Here is a 17,180-nt window from a genome sequence, read left to right as displayed (position 1 = left end):
TAGAGGGGATATAAAGGGAAAGCCCCTTTTCTTAGAAGAGCAGATTTGGCTCCCTTTCGTGTCTGTCACCGGTGGATTTAGCTTACAATAAAGGTGTTCTTCCCTCCCTGTGCGATGTAATAAAAATGAAGAAAAGACAAGGTAATATGGTGCAAACAAAGGTAAGTGTATTAAGGGTAAAGGTACAGAAAACTGGGAAAAATGGGGGGAAAGAAACACAAACTTAACCACACAGTGATTTAGTGACTGGCTTTAGGAGCGTGAAGCTCAGACTCACAAAACCACCCTTGGCATTTAGAAAAACAATAAACGAAACCCCAATACAGAAACCTTTCCTATGATTTAGGTGCAGTGGACACTATGAATGGATGCGAGGCACAGGACCTTTTACTCTTCGGCTAATTGGAAGCCTGTGAGGAGGGCCACTGGGGAGTCCTGATGACTGCTGGATTTTGTCGCAGGCGGAGAGAGGCTCTGGGATGATGGACACCAGGAAGAAGGACCCTCCACAGGTAAGATGGATTTGGTTCGCTTTGGCGGGTATAGTGATGATGGGCCTCTCCTTCCTCAACCTTGCTGCAGGATAGATGGTACTCTTCTCTCTAGCTCTGGAGTGTTGGGCAGACCTGACCATGCACGCGCTGCGCTGGAATGGACAGCCCCGTGCAGGCGCTGAGCAAGATCTTATATAATCTCTAACACGGGAAAAGTTTTGAGGGAATCGAATATTGGGGGTTGGCTCTGGTGGGAAAAGCTGGTTGAGTCCGGTTTGAGCCAGAGGACTCCAGTGTCTAAGTTGTAAACAAGTTCGCTTACAAAGATGGAGTCCAAGGGTCATAGTTCATATACTCCATATTAGATTCTTTTAAAGCCAGTGATTTACTTAACATTACCTCAAAATACATTATTAAAACAACTAATTAAACATATTAAACAGTACCAACATTTCTTTACTTCTTTATACCTAACAAGGCAGGCTCCCCACAGCCACACATTCACCTTGCACCACTGTCACTGCATGTGCTCCTAGGGCCCCTCTCAGGTCCAGGAAGCCCCCTCACCTCCCCTGTGGTTGGTGCCGGGGGGCGGGGAAGGGGGCTGCCATCACATGTGTGCCTCCTCCCCTGCTGCTGCCCCTCACTGTAGCCTCACTGGGGTGGGGAATGGAGCTGCCCCTTGCCCAGGGTAGGGCAGAAGCAGTTACTATGGGCGGGGTGGCCCCCTGTGCTGGTGGAGGGTCTCGCTGGAAAAGGGAAGGGTCTGTCCATCCAAGGCAGAAGGCCGTGGCCAGACTGGGTCAGCCTGCCCTGGTGCTAGCGGTTGGGGGGTGATAGGACCCTGTGGCAGCAGTTGATGCCGGGAGCCAGCAGAGTGGAGCGCACCATGGAGCTGCAGGGGGCAGCCACCCGCTGCCCAGGGGAGGCATGCAGGGGTGGCAGGCAGGGCAGGGGAGAGACCCAGCCCTGAACATTGGTGGAGCCGGGTCCCCGTCCCCTGAATATTGCTGGAGAATGGGCACCACGGGCCCATATAACTCGCCACCCCTGCTCTGGGGAAATTACATTTTGTGTCAGCTTTGGAGGCCCCTTGTTCCATGCTTTGTTTAAAGCACACGGTCACACTCTAGTACCAAAACATTCTAGCCCTGGTTGTAGAATAGAACATCCTAAACACAGGATCTGGTCAAATCTCCTGCTTGCTGGAGTGCCTCTATCCTGGAACTCACTGCTATGGCTTTGCTAGCCATTTGTGTGTGTGTATTGACATCCAGTACAGTACTATAGCTGATTGTCTAATCAGTGGGTATTGATCTCTTCCATAGTGGTATCTCCTCCCCTTCCAGCCATCTTTCCCATCTGATGGCTGGAAGGTGGGAGTTGGCTGATGTGATAGCAGAGCGCTGATTCACTGGCATGGCGCCTCCTGCTGGTCAGTCCAGGAATTAGCTTATTCAGCTCAGGAGCTCCTTCTTCTGGCCAGTTTCTCCTGCCCTTACCTGCCCCCTGCAGTCCCTTTATCTCCACCACATGTCGGCCCCACATCCCTCCCGGACCACGGTGCCCCTCACCCTGTGAACCCCACTCCTCTGAGCCCACCTCGCCTCAGTGACCCACTGCCAGTCCTCATCCAGCCCCTTTACTCAGGGGAAAATTGCAGTCTGCAATGGTCACTCATCATTGGCTAGGAGGTTGGACCTGTTGCCTTTCCCCTGAAGCCCTAATACTTCCTAAGGCCTTCCTGTCAGGCCTCAGGTCCCCAGCTCAGCCTCCCCCTTCCCCAGCACTGCTCTTCCAAGGCACCCCAGTCCTTCTCACACCAAGGCTGGAGTGAGACTGCCTGCCTCCTGGTGCACAGCCCTTTTTATACCAGCCCTACAGGGCCTGGATTGGCTGCTACCTGCCTTCGTCTGATTGGCTCCTCGGGGCAGCCCTTTCGCAGAGCTGGTTATAACCCGTTTTTCCCCAGAGCGGGGTGCTCGCCCTGCTACACAGAGCCATTGGCCATTATCTTTGAAAACTCATGGTGATCGGTGGAGGTCCTGGACGATTAGAAAAAGGAAAATAAAGTGCCCATCTTTTAAAAAGAGAAGAGGGAGAATGTGGGGAACTACAGACTGGTAAGCCTCACCTCAGTCCCTGGAAATATCATGGAGCCGGTCTTCAAGGAATCCATTTTGAAGCACTTGGAGGAGAGGAAGATGATCAGGAACAGTCAACATGGATTCACCAAGGGCAAGTCATGCCTGACCAACCTGATTGCCTTCTGTGACGAGATAACTGGCTCTGTGGATATGGGGAAAGCGGTGGATGTGATATACCTTGACTTTGGCAAAGCTTTTGATACGATCTCCCACAGTGTTCTTGCCAGCAAGTTAAAGAAGTATGGATTGGATGAATGGACTATAAGGTGGATAGAAAGCTAGCTAGATTGTCGGGCTCAACGGGTAGTAATCAATGGCTCGATGTCTAGTTGGCAGCCGGTACCAAGCGGAGTGCCCCAAAGGTCAGTCCTGGGGCTGGTTTTGTTCAACATCTTTATTAATCATCTGGATGATGGGATGGATTGCACTCTCAGCAAGTTCATGGATGACAGTAAGCTGGAGGGAGAGGTAGATAACCTGGGGGATAAGGATAGGGTCCAGAGTGACGTAGACAAATTGGAGGATTGGGCCAAAAAAAATCTGATGAGGTTCAACAAGGACAGGTGCAAAGTCCTGCATTTAGGACAGAAGAATTCCATGCACTGCTACAGGCTGGAGACTGACTGGCTAAGTGGCAATTCTGCAGAAAAGGACCTGGGGATTACAGTGGATGAGAAACTGGAATAGAGTCAACAGTGTTCCCTTGTTAGCCTTCTTGGCAACGGCATATTGGGCTGCATTAGTAGGAGCACTGCCAGCAGATCGAGGGAAGTGATTATTCCCCTCTATTCGGCACTGGTGAGGCCGCAGCTGGAGTATTGCACCCAGTTTTGGGTCCCCCACTACAGATAGGATGTGGACAAATTGGAGAGAGTCCAGCAGAGGGCAACGAAAATTATTAAGGTCTGGGGCACATGACTTATGAGGAGAGGCTGAGGGAACCGGGCTTATTTAGTCTGCAGAAAAGAAGAGTGAGGGGGGATTTGATAGCAGCCTTCAACTACCTGAAGGGGGGGTTCCAAAGAGGATGGAGCTAGGCTGTTCTCAGTGGTGGCAGATGACAGAACAAGGAGCAATGGTCTGACGTTGCAGTGGGGGAGGCCTAGATTGGATATCAGGAAAAACTATTTCACGAGGAGGATGGTGAAGCAGTGGAATTGGTTATATAGGGAGGTGGTAGAATCACCAGCCTCAGAGGTTTCTAAGGCCTGGCTTGACAAAGCTCTGGCTGGGATGATTTAGCTGGGGTTGGTCCTGTCTTGAGCAGGGGGTTGGACTAGATGACCTCCTGAGGTCTCTTCCAACCCTAATCTTCTATGATTCTATTATCTAGCTGGACTCGAGGTAGGTTCCCTCCCAAAAATGGGAAAGGTTGGGTAGTTACAACTCCCTGACACTTGTTTAGGACCTGTGTATTACACAATTGCCTTCACTCTCCAGCAGATACGATAGGTATGTACAGCAGGTCTCTTAAAAACAAACAAATGGCATCTGGCTATGGGGCCACCTATTGAGGAGATATTGTGGAGGATGACTTTTCTCATTAAAAGGAGGACAGCATGCATCATCTGGCAAGACTAGGACCATTTGGTCTTTCCTTTTAGACTAGAAGACATGCAAATTCAGCTTCTGTGTCAATCTACTTACTCTTTCCTTCAGCCTCACTGCAGGAAATCTCCCCTCCTTTTCCTCCTCCAGGGCAAAAGGTGCAATTTGACTCCTTGTTGAGTCTTGGATGCTCCCCAGCTTGAGAACTAAAAGATTAGGGGGCTAAAGACCTATCCATTTTGTCTGGCTCTTCCAAGGAATTACTATTTGCCTACTTATCTGATTACACAGAAAATTCTAAGTGATGTGAATTCAAGTACAATCATGTATATTTCTCCTTTGAAATAAACCTGCTGGGCTGTGTTCTAGCCATCAGGAACTGAACAGGCTCCATTCAAGTACATTTCAAGTACATTTTGTGAAACATTCAGAGGACAAATTCACAGACAGCTGATTACCGTGACCTGCTCTGCTCATCATCAGATCAGCAACTGGGCTGGAGATTCTTACACCCTCCACATGTCAACCAGACTTACAATAAACTAGAAGTGGTACCTTTGATCATACAGCAAACATGCCCTAATGATTCAAAATATCAAACTAGGGAAACAGATTTTGGCTCATCTTGTGCCCCCAGAAAGGGATGCAAGGTAGGGGCACTGAGAACTTGCCCTACACTGGCTATTTGAATCTCACAGTTAGGCAGGATATGGATGCAGCTTTACTTTTCTTTTCCCCTCTCCCCCTCCCCATGAAGGGGGCTGCAGAGCTGTGCTGGGATACCAGGTCATGTATGCTGCAGTAGGTATAGGGCTGGCACAGGTTACACACTGGAGCAGGGGAGAACTGGAGTCTGCTTCCCAAACTGCTCCTGGCTTAGCATAGTGACACATTACCCCATACACAGGGCTTTTGGCAAAGCCACAACTTGTCCTTAGTTAGAGGTGGAAAAACCTATTGGATCAAATCTATGTCCCTGCAAATGCAACTGATTATCCCGGATAGAGAACATAAGTGTCAGATATCAAGACTGACAGTACATTTAATCTTACTTAAAAGAGCAAGGGGAAAGTGCTACAGCTTTTCAAACAATAAATCTGGATTTTGATATGTTTTTGAGCTTAATTTCCAAATTTCATCTCATCTTGGCTAGTTTAGCAAACCCGCCTCGTGTTGACTGTATCAGATATAATGAAGTTGTTGCTGTGAATTATTCTTTGATGCATTTTACATCAATGTATCTATGGCCTCTCACTCATAACATGAGGATTCTTGATGTGTGTGTGAATGAATTTGGTGGACAGCTGCAGAAAAGAGGTCAAAAGCAGGCTGGAAGGTGGCATAATGTTATGGAACAGTGTGAACTGTATCATTCATTCCCATATCCAGATTTTTGTCCAGCAGTTTGAAGGGGACACTTAAAGGGACAGAAGTTCATGTGGTGGCTCACGAAAGAAATTTCTTGCTCGCTCCTTTGTATTGGATATTAGGATTAGATGTCATGTTCTGCAGGAACTCTCAAGCTTGTCACTAGAGCTGTATGACTAACTGATTTTTTGTTTGTCAGTTCCAAAAAATTCAGGGAGGGGAAGAGATTTGGTTCAGGGCAAACTGAAACTGAATTTCTTCAGCAAATCCAAAAGGTTGGAGAGGTCATGTGTCTGGTTAAATGAAACATTTCGTCTCAATTTTAGGTGTTTTAAGTCTTTTGTTTAATAAAAACAAGGAAATGAAGGACTAAATTCAGAAACACAAGGTGGTGGGCACCCTCTTTTGCCCGATAGTCCAGTGGCTGGGCCTTTACCTGGGAGATCTGGATTTGAAGTCCTGTTCTGGAGCATGGACTTGAACACAGGTCTGCACACTTCCGGGTAATTGTCTTAATCACCAGGTTCTTTTGGTGGGAGAGGGGAAAGGTGGCCTTTCGATTTCTCCTGTTAGTACATAGATCTGGCAATCTTTCCTCATGGTAGTGACACAGTAAGCTCTACCTGTAGAAAGAGACATACAGATGTTGTGCAGAGGTCAGTTCCCCATTGAAGACACTGTGGAGCACAAGTTCAAGTGTTGCAGATTCCTTCGCTAAAAGATATCCTCTTGACTTTAGGAGGTTAATAATTTATATGGAAATATTGTGAGCAAGCAATGCATATTATGAAAGAGCATGTATCACAAAGATCTAATCAGATTGTATAACTGAGAGACATCTTTCCTTATGTCAACAATTACATCTCACACAAGGATAAAATTTACTCCAAAATATGAAACAGCAAAATAATTTTCATAATGACATAGAAAGTACACTTCTAAAGATTGCAGGTAATGCCAGGCTGGGAGGCATTGCAAATGCTTTAAAATTAAATAGGATAGGATTAAAATTACAAATGATCTGGACAAACTGGAGAAATGGTCTGAAGTAAATTGGATGAAACTGAGTAAGGACAAATGCAAAGTACTCCACTTAGGAAGAGCAATCAGTTGCTCACATACAAAATGGGAAATGACTGTCTAGAAAGAAGTACTACAGAAAGCGATCTGGGGATTATAGTGGATCATAAGCTAAATGAGTCAACAGCGTAACACTGTTGCTGAATAAGTGACCAGCATTCTGGGACGCATCAGCATGAGTGTTGTAAGCAAGAGGAGAAGTAATCTTTCCACTCTACTCCGTGCTGATAAGGCCTCAACTGGAATATTGTGTCCAGTTCTGGGTGCCATATTTCAGGAAAGATGTGGGAAAATTGGAGAAAGTCTAGAGGAGAGCAACAAAAAATGATTAAAGGACTAGAAAATGACTTATGAGGAAAGGTTGAAAAAAGGCTTTGTTTAGTTTGGAGAAGAGAAGACTGAAGGGGCAAAACAGCTTTCAAGTATATAAAAGGTTGTTATGAGGAGGAAGGTGAAAAATTGTTCTTAATCTTTGAGGATAGGACAAGAAGCATGGCCTTAAATTGCAGCAAAGGAGGTTTAGGTTGGACATTAGGAAAAATTTCCTAACTGTCTAACCTGTTCTTAAAAAGCTTCATGACAGATTCCACAATCTTCCTAAGCAATTTGTTCCAGTCCTTAACCACTTGACAAACAGCTGTCACGAATGGCATATTCTTACTTTGCCCTGCCTTGAATGCAGATTACTGGTTCTGTGGATGATCATTATGATGAGATTACTGGTTCTGTGGATGAAGGGAAAGCAGTGGATGTATTGTTTCTTGACTTTAGCAAAGCTTTTGACACGGTCTCCCACAGTATTCTTGTCAGCAAGTTAAGGAAGTATGGGCTGGATGAATGCACTATAAGGTGGGTAGAAAGCTGGCTAGATTGTCGGGCTCAACGGGTAGTGATCAATGGCTCCATGTCTAGTTGGCAGCCGGTATCAAGTGGAGTGCCCCAAGGGTCGGTCCTGGGGCCGGTTTTGTTCAATACCTTCATAAATGATCTGGAGGATGGTGTGGATTGCACTCTCAGCAAATTTGCGGATGATACTAAACTGGGAGGAGTGGTAGATATGCTGGAGGGGAGGGATAGGATACAGAAGGACCTAGACAAATTGGAGGATTGGGCCAAAAGAAATCTGATGAGGTTCAATAAGGATAAGTGCAGGGTCCTGCACTTAGGACGGAAGAACCCAATGCACAGCTACAGACTAGGGACCGAATGGCTAGGCAGCAGTTCTGCGGAAAAGGACCTAGGGGTGACAGTGGACGAGAAGCTGGATATGAGTCAGCAGTGTGCCCTTGTTGCCAAGAAGGCCAATGGCATTTTGGGATGTATAAGTAGGGGCATAGCGAGCAGATCGAGGGACGTGATCGTTCCCCTCTATTCGACATTGGTGAGGCCTCATCTGGAGTACTGTGTCCAGTTTTGGGCCCCACACTACAAGAAGGATGTGGATAAATTGGAGAGAGTCCAGCGAAGGGCAACAAAAATGATTAGTGGTCTGGAACACATGACTTATGAGGAGAGGCTGAGGGAGCTGGGATTGTTTAGCCTGCAGAAGAGAAGAATGAGGGGGATTTGATAGCTGCTTTCAACTACCTGAAAGGGGGTTCCAAAGAGGATGGCTCTAGACTGTTCTCAATGGTAGCAGATGACAGAACGAGGAGTAATGGTCTCAAGTTGCAGTGGGGGAGGTTTAGATTGGATATTAGGAAAAACTTTTTCACTAAGAGGGTGGTGAAACACTGGAATGCGTTACCTAGGGAGGTGGTAGAATCTCCTTCCTTAGAGGTTTTTAAGGTCAGGCTTGACAAAGCCCTGGCTGGGATGATTTAACTGGGAATTGGTCCTGCTTTGAGCAGGGGGTTGGACTAGATGACCTTCTGGGGTCCCTTCCAACCCTGATATTCTATGATTCTATGACTAGACTAGATGACCTATCAAAGTCCCTTCCAGTCCTACACTTCTATGACTCTATATGGAAAGTTGCTTATGCTATTCCTTCAGAGGCTGCTGGTGGTCTTGAAAATGCCATTTCTCTAAGGGAGAGGATCATTAGATGAAAGACATTGTCAGAGGAGGGATTCCCAGAGTTGGGGAAGGGGTCCCAAGTCCCAGCCACTGGCCACAACACAAACACCAGCTCCCTCCTAGAGTTAACTCCTGGAACAAGTACAACATCTAACAATAGAATAACGCTTTTATCTAATCCAGGCAAAGCCGGGAGTAGATTTAGGTCAGGATCTCTGGCAGGAGTTGCATGGACTCCCTTGCTTCTGATGCTCCTAGATCAGTGATGGGCAACCTGTGGCCCACGGGCTGCACATGGCCCGTCAAGGTAATCCGCTGGCGGGCTGCAAGACAGTTTGTTTACAATGACTGTCCGCAGGCACAGCCGCCCGCAGCTTCCAGTGGCCGTGGTTTGCCATTCCCGGCCAATGGGAGCTGTGGGAAGCGGCACAGGCCACAGGGAAGTGCTGGCTGCTGCTTCCCAGAGCTCCCATTGGCTGGGAACAGCAAACCACGGCCACTGGAAGCTGTGGGCGGCCATGCCTGCAGACAGTCTGTGCAAACAAACTGTCTCGTGGCCCACCAGCGGATTACCCTGACGGGCCTCATGCAGCCTGTGGACCACCAGTTGCCCACCACTGCCCTAGATAGATACGCACAGGCTCTCTGCCCTGCACTCTGCTGCTGCTGTGTGCTCATCTGGCAGGTCTTTCTGTGTGGTCAGTCTCAGCTGTCCTGTCATCTTCAGGCTGTGCACTTGTAAGAGTCCCCTTTTGCAAGCACCAGTGCAGCAGCTGGTTCTTCCACCAAGCAACTTCTAGTTCAGACTCTGTCTCTGCCCCTCCAGCTCAGGGCTGCTGCCGCTCCGTCTCTTTCTTTGACAGAGACGTTCTCTGTCGTTCTCTTTCTTTCTCCAAATCCTCCTAGGCTCAGCCCCCATCTCTGCTCATTGGCTCAACCTCCTCCCATCACCCTAGTGGTCTGTAGTTTATTCTGTGTCCTTGCTTTGGAGTGGCACTCCCCACTGCATCCACAGCCAATCTGGATTTTACAGAATAGCAAGGAGTAGATCTGCCCATTTCCACAGTTGCAAATAATAAGGGTGCAAAGAAAACATCTTTGAACTATGTGGTTTTTAGAAGTAAGTTAAGTGGTCTAAATTCTTATCTCAATTACACCTGTACAATCTCTAATAAGGATGAAATCGATGGGTATAAATGAAGGTTGAATGTAACTTTCTGCTCCATGTACTTTCTAATAAGGGGGCAACATTTCATGAAATGTTAAAACTTCTCATTTTTGTCTGTTTTTTCTCTGTTCAGAAATCTGCCTGCCAGAGTTTAGGTTGTGTCTGAATTTTGGGTATATCTGAACTGTATGTGATTTAAAGGAGTGTTGTTATAGTCATGTTGGTCCCAGGATATTAGAGAGACGAGGTGGGTGAGGTAATATTTTATTGGACCAACTTCTGTTGGTGAGATAAGCTTTTGAGCTACATGGAGCTCTTCTTCAGGTCCGGAAAAGGTAATAAGGCACAGCTAAATACAAGATCTAACAGGAAGTTTAACATAAGTAGTTAGCACATATTCTAAGGGAACATGAAAGGTGAAGTGGCCTGTTAACACCCCTGTAGTCATAGGACAAGAAGGGGGGTTAGTGAGTTACAAATTGTCAGACCATAAAGGCCATAAAACCAGTGCCTTTATTAAGATCATGACTTTTAGTGTTTCTAGCAAAGTTATGAATTTAAGCGCCCAGGTTCAGCTTTGGAAAGAGTTGTGCAGGTTTTCTCTGAGGATGAGTACTGAGAGGTCAGATATAGAGTGATCGCTTTGTGAAAAGTGTTCACCCACAGATGATAGGGTGTTTTTGTCTTTTATTATTATTTATTTATTTATTATTCCCTATAACTCAGTGATAAAGTTAGTAGGATCACTTTGTATGTTTAACTCTCTCCATGCAGCTGCAATATCATACAGTTGATTAAGCCTTATGACCCAATACATTTTGGTGGGTTCAGCTTAAAACTACTCACATTGGCTTCTCAGCGCATACCCTTGAACATATCTGCTTCTTAATATCAAACAAAAACCTTGTTATATTTGTCACAGATCAGTAATACATTGCAGCATAGTTGAATGTAAAATAGAAGAAAAAGGTAAAAGAGTAAGCTACCTCACAACTTACCAAGAAGTTCTGGTTAAGCCTACCTTGTTAGCTGTTGTAGTTACTCAACCTGTGTAAAACACAAACAGCAACTACTATTAGACCTAAGGCTTTAATACATGTCTAAGTTATGCTAAGATTATGGCCTGTGTATAAATGTGCATGACATTAAGAGGTGCCATATTTTCTGTATTGTCACAACTAGAACTGGGGGTGGGTGAGAACATGGGTTTCATGGCCTGCAAAAATTGGAGATTTTAAGAACTTTTACCATTCCACATCATGACAAACGTAAGACCTTCCAACAAATTTTGGAAAGATCTTGCACCCCACTCCAGTTTCTCTGGCCCAGTGAATATTTATATAAAATGGAACAGCTCCAACAGGAGTGACTGAGAAAGACCTACCCCAGAATAGCCAGGTGGTCAGGGCACTGACCTGGGAGCTGCAGATTCAAGTCTCTACTCTGAATCAGGTAGATCAGAGACTAGACTCTGCACCTCTCTTTTCCCAGGTGAGCACCCTAACCAGGGGGGCAATTGGCTATTCTGGGTAGGGTTGCCAGTTTTGGTTGGATGTATTCCTGAAGGTTTCATCACATGGCATAATCTTTAATTACTGGAAACTCCAGGTAACCCTAATTGGGGGGTTGGGCCAATCTCTCTCATCTTGACCACGAATTCCATCATGGACCTGAGAAACCTTCCTGATGAAAGTTTGTTAACCATTTCAGTTCCTACAAAAAGTTTCAGTTCTGACAAATTGGCATCTTCTGATGAAAAGTCATTTTGTCAAAAAATTCTTGATCAGTTCTAGTTACTATATGACACTATTTTGAAACAGGGACAGTCTGGTTTTTGCATACTATCCATCAAGGAGCATGTGCATTTCCAAACAAATAGTGGTAACTCTCGTGAATGCATCTCTACATCAGCTTTCTCAAGGGGAAACAGGTTCCCCTCAATTTGTATGCCTGCTTGTGGCTGGATCTGGGAGTTAGCTCTCACCCCATCTGGCATACCTTTCTGTTAGTTGCTCACATTGCAGCCCCTCTTTCTATAACTCAGGGTTCTCCCTCTTCATGATTAAGCCCTCTGACCAGGTCACTTTATAGTCCTTTCCTTCCAGAGTAACGAAGTCCCACCAGACAAGCTGTCTGGACATTGTCCCAGATGGCCTTCAATTTCACATATTCAGGTCCTGTGGCACGTCCCAGTGGCTGGTAGGGGAACCTGGGCCCACCCACTATTCCAGGTTCCAGCTCAGGGACCCTACGACTAGTAACCTGGGTCTGAGACTGAGCAGACCTTGTTGCTGTTTCCCTGAGCTCCTTCCTACCCCACCTCTCTATCTGTTTACCAATCTCTGGAGTTGCCCTCAGAATTTCCTCCACTCCCCATGGCTATTTTACCCCTCTAAGTCTCTTGTAAGATGCCCTTCTCCTGGGAAGGGCCCCAGGGCTTATTCTCCCTCTGGATCACCTCCTTGTCCCTGTCCTTTCCCTCAAGCAAGTGAGTACAGATCTTATTTCTGCAGATTCTTCCTGGTTTATAATCCTATCCCAGCTTCTCCTCCAGCTGGTCTTCATCTATAGTTAGGCTTTATCAAGCCCTGGCTTCCCACCAGGTGCAGCATAAACAGTTAATTGGTCCCTTGTGACCCATATTAACCCACTCAGAGCTTGTGTGGGGTGGATAGAATTCTTGTGAACAAGCAATTGCAATTTTGCAAACATTTGTAAAGCAAAGAAAAGGCATCATGAATACCACTGGAGCACATTTTTGGTGGTTTTTTGAACAAATGTTTAAATACTTTCAGTATTTGTCCAGCTTTACTCATTCTGAACTCTAAGCCATTTAGCTGAAAGAGGGCTGTTATTAAATAATGGGTGTAAAGAATTTTCAGATGTTGTCCCTAAACTAGGGGTCAGATTGTAGAATCCTTACTCATGTTGGTGAGTATTTAATCCTGCAAGTAATCCTATTGATTTAACTGGGATTTTTCATCTGAGTAACTATTCACCAGCACAAGTTCAACAGTTTAGCCCTATGTATTAATAGTTCTAATAAAGCAAATATACAAAAGAACATGTTACTCATTTGGATTTTTCTTATGGAAGCAGAGGTAAATACGGCCTTTTTAATAGTGGGTTTTTTGGAGACCTCCATTATAGACAGGCTTTGAAATTCTGATTAACAAATGGCATGGACCTCAATTTAGAATGTTAAGTAATAGCCAAGGGCTATGACAGGCCAGGAGGAGCTGACAGAACAGTTCCCATTTCTATTATTTAGATGAAAGCTAGCTTGTTACTAGGTATTCTTATTGTACCATAGCACACACAACCTGAAAAGCAAAACAATTGGAACTCTGGGTTCCCGCATATTTAATTCTAAACTACAGACTTTTGAATGAACTTAAAAATGTCCCCCAAAATCACTGATTATATTTTTTAAAATTTCCTCCCTATTTCAGAGTCCTGTAGTGTCTTACTTACAGAACTGATTTGTAGGGGTGGAGGGACAAGTAATTACAGGTCTCAGCTCACAGAAAGAGGAAGCCATTGTTTCTAGATTTAACTTACATTGCACTTCATTGTATCTCCCAGTAACCAGAAGATGGTAACACATCACCATGATAAGAGTGGAAATATACAACAGAAACAGTAGTGGGAATGTTCAGACATGCTGGCAATGAGGCTGTGCTATTAAGCTCTTCTTGTAGGAATAGTGCCAGAGTGCTTGAAAAAAGATGTTTATAAAATGCCAGTTTGAAGGCATTATGAATATTTTGCTTTGGTCACATATCACTTTTCATTTTTTATTTTTGTTAGGTGATACATGTTTATGAGCAGTTTTAGGGACTGACTTGTAAAGCAGTGAATATATGACTAGTTGAAATATTAAAGGAGGTCTTCATTAAGCTGTGCAAATTAATCATGTTGTAACAAAACCTGAAACCAGGGAAAACTTTATTACAAACCTGAAAGTCAGGCCAATTTTCCCAAATAGTTCCTTCAGTTTCACAAACTTTGTGGTGAACCAGAGATGAGTTTAGAATGAACCTGTGCTGATTTATAGTTTCATGTTCAGCTCCATTTAGTTTTGACTCCAAACCAGGCAAAACTTGGCAGTTTCAGTTCGTACTAGTTTGAGATGACAAAATTAATTCCATGTGTGGATTCATGTTGCCAGAGGAGAATATTCGCACCCCTTTTGGGCCCTTCTAATGAGAGGGTTCGATGTCTAGTGTCATTTCACACTCACTATTGAATTAATTTTTTCATTATTCATAAATCCTTAGAATTAAAACTGAAAGTAAAGATGAAATTTAAAATAATATTCTACGTGGGTGCAAACAATCCAATTTCATTAGCTCATCTGTTATAGGAGACTCTTCTTTTCTTGTTTTAATTTTTGTTTTTTCCACAATTGAAGAAATTTGTCAAGCCAACCACAAACTCTATTAAACTATTCTTACTATTGTAAAATCAATTATCTAGTATGCACATAATTGGTGGGTCCTCCTCTGAGAATGTAGGAAGCTGGTATTGCATCAGAAATGAGATGCTAAATGAAGGCTTTTGTATATATGATTGGATTTCAGTGTTTTAGCAAGGAGGTTATTAGCTTGTCACTGTTTATTATTTGTCACAGAAAGATATATGTCTAGTTATTGTTATTAATCAGTGGCTCAGGACTTCGTGGTTGTCACTGTGCTGCACACCTTGGATGCTCAAACTTTATGGTGATTGTGTGGCGTTAACCCAGACCTTGCTGGTCTAAAGTCCAAACCCCTAATACCTGAGTTAAAGGACATGCTTACAAAACTGTTAGTAGTACAGGGCAGTAGTATATACAATTAACTAATTCTGATTCCATACAAGAGAGAGCAGTACTACATACTAATGAAAGAATTACAATACTATTTTTAACGGGAACAAAAGAATGGCCATACTGGATCAGGTGAGAGGTCCAGCTAGCTCAGTATCCTGTCTTCTGACCATGGCCAATGTCAGGTGCCCCAGAGGGAATGAACAGAACAGGTAATCATCAAGTGATCCATCCGCTGTTGCACATTCCTAGCTTCTGGCAAACAGAGGCTAGGGGCACCATTCCTGCTCATACCAGCTAGTAACCATTGATGGACCTATCCCCCATGAATTTATCTAGTTCTTTTTTGAACCGTGTTATAGTCTTGGCTTTCACAACATCCTCTGGCAAAGAGTTCCACAGGTTGACTGTACACCGTGTGAAGAAATACCTCCTTTGTTTTGTTTTAAACCTGCTACCTATTAATTTCATTTTGATGACCCCTAGTTTCTGTGTTATGAGGAGGAGTAAATAACACTTCCTTATTTACTTTCTCCACACCAGTCATGATTTTATAGACCTCTATCATATCCCCCCTTAGATGTCTCTTTTCCAAGCTGAAAAGTCCCAGTTTTATTAATCTCTCCTTATACGGAAGCTGTTCCATACTCCTAATCATTTTTGTTGCCATTTTCTGAACCTTTTCCAATCCCAATATATCTTTTTTGAGATGGGGTGACCAGATCTGGACACAGTAGTCAAGAAGTGGGTGTACCATGGACATATACAGAGGCAATATGATAGTTTCTGTCTTATTATCCATCCCTTTCTTAATGGTTCCCAACATTCTGTTAGCTTTGTTGACTGTTGCTGCACATTGATTGGATGTTTTCAGAGAACTATCCACAATGTCTCAAAGTGGCAATAGCTAATCTAGACTCCATCATTTTATATGTATAGTTGGGATTATGTTTTGCAATGTGCATTACTTTGCATTTATCAACATTGAATTTCATCTGCAATTTTGTTGCCCAGTTACCCAGTTTTGTGAGATTCCTTTGTAGCTCTTTGCAGTCTGCTTTGGACTTAACTATCTTTTGTATCATCTGCAAGTTTTGCCACCTCACTATTTACCTCTTTTTCCAGATCATTTATGTATATGTTGAATAGGAATGATCCCTGTACAGAACCCTGGGGAACATCACTATTTATCTCCCTCCATTCTGAAAACTGACTGTTTATTCCTACCCTTTCTTTCCTATCTTTTAACCAGTTACTGATTCGTGAGAGGACCCTCCCTCTTATCCCATGAGAGTGTACTTTGTTTAAGAGCCTTTGGTGAGGGACCTTGTCAAAGGGTTTCTGAAAATCAAAGTACGCTATATCCACAGGATCCCACTTGTCCACATGCTTGTTGATCCCCTGAAAGAATTCTAGTAAATGGTGAGGCATGATTTCCCTTTACAAAAACCATGTTGACTCTTCCCCAACAAATTATGTTCATCTCTGTGTCTGACAATTCTGTTCTTTACTATTAGTTTCAACCGGTTTGCCTGGTACTGAAGTTAGACTTACTGGCCTATAATTGCTGGGATCATCTCTAGAGCCCTTTTTCAAAATTGAAGTCACATTAGTTATCTTCCAGTTATTTGGTACAGAAGCTGATTTAAATGATAGGTTGCAAACCACAGTTAGTAGTTCTGCAATTTCACATTTGAGTTCCCTCAGAACTCTTGGGTGATATTTCAAAGCAGTCATACCTGGATCTGGTTATGTGACATCCCCATCCCCATGTGGCCCTGCAGCCCCCTTCCCATTCAGCCCCGGATCAGTCCTGTCACCCCACTGGCTCCTGAGCCCGTGCTCCAGTCTATCCCCCCCAGCCCTTCTGAACAACAGTCTGTGACCCCCCAGGAGCTCCATGTGCCCCACTCTGTGTGTCCTAACCTGGCTCCACGGGTAAGGTGCTCTGATGAATGCAGCGGGCTGCTGGCTATTCTGGTACCACAGCAGACTCTGGTGGGTGAATGGCAGAACTGCAGCATTTCTCCAGCAGAATGTGTTTTCTGCGGGGGGAAAAATTCTGTGCCAGACATGAATTCTGTGCCTGAGCAGTGGTTCAGAATTCCCCCAGGAGTTCAAGGGCAAAAGGGAACTTAAATCATCTACTCTGACTTCCTGCATATCACAGCCTATTATATTTCACCCAGTTACCCCTGTACTGAGCTCAAAAACTTGTGTTTGGCTTATGCATATCATCCAGAAAGGCATTCAGTTTTGATTTGAAGACCTCAAGGAATGAAGAATCTACCACTTCCTTTAATAGTTTGTTTCAGTAGTTAATGACTTACTGTTAATGTGTACCTTATTTCTTATTTGAAATTGTCTGGCTTCAGCTTCCAGCCATTGGTTTTTTATGCCATTTCTCTGCTAGATTAAAGAGTCCTTTGTTTTGATTTATGCCTCTTTATTCCATGCAAAGCATAGACCCTTCACCATTGCCTTCCATCTTTGACAGTCTCTTGCTGCAAGCTTCTTCCCATGCCATTTTGATGGCTTTCAATTCT

General features: G+C 44.3%; 1 long non-coding RNA gene across 3 annotated transcripts in view; it reads left to right on the top strand.

Annotated features, from left to right (window-relative positions):
• LOC140905183 (uncharacterized) overlaps positions 1 to 17,180 on the top strand; it is a 111,528-nt gene that overhangs the window by 67,658 nt on the left and 26,690 nt on the right. For all 3 annotated transcript variants that reach the window (XR_012156782.2, XR_013635201.1, XR_013635202.1), the window contains one exon: positions 347 to 512. This is a non-coding gene — a long non-coding RNA (uncharacterized LOC140905183). The remainder of the gene's footprint in view (positions 1 to 346; positions 513 to 17,180) is intronic.

This window comes from Lepidochelys kempii, chromosome 1, assembly GCF_965140285.1.
Source record: "Lepidochelys kempii isolate rLepKem1 chromosome 1, rLepKem1.hap1, whole genome shotgun sequence".
Classification (NCBI taxonomy): Eukaryota; Metazoa; Chordata; order Testudines; family Cheloniidae; genus Lepidochelys; species Lepidochelys kempii.
The sequence above is the reverse complement of the archived record's forward strand: the minus strand, read 5'-3'. Positions and strand labels throughout refer to the sequence as shown.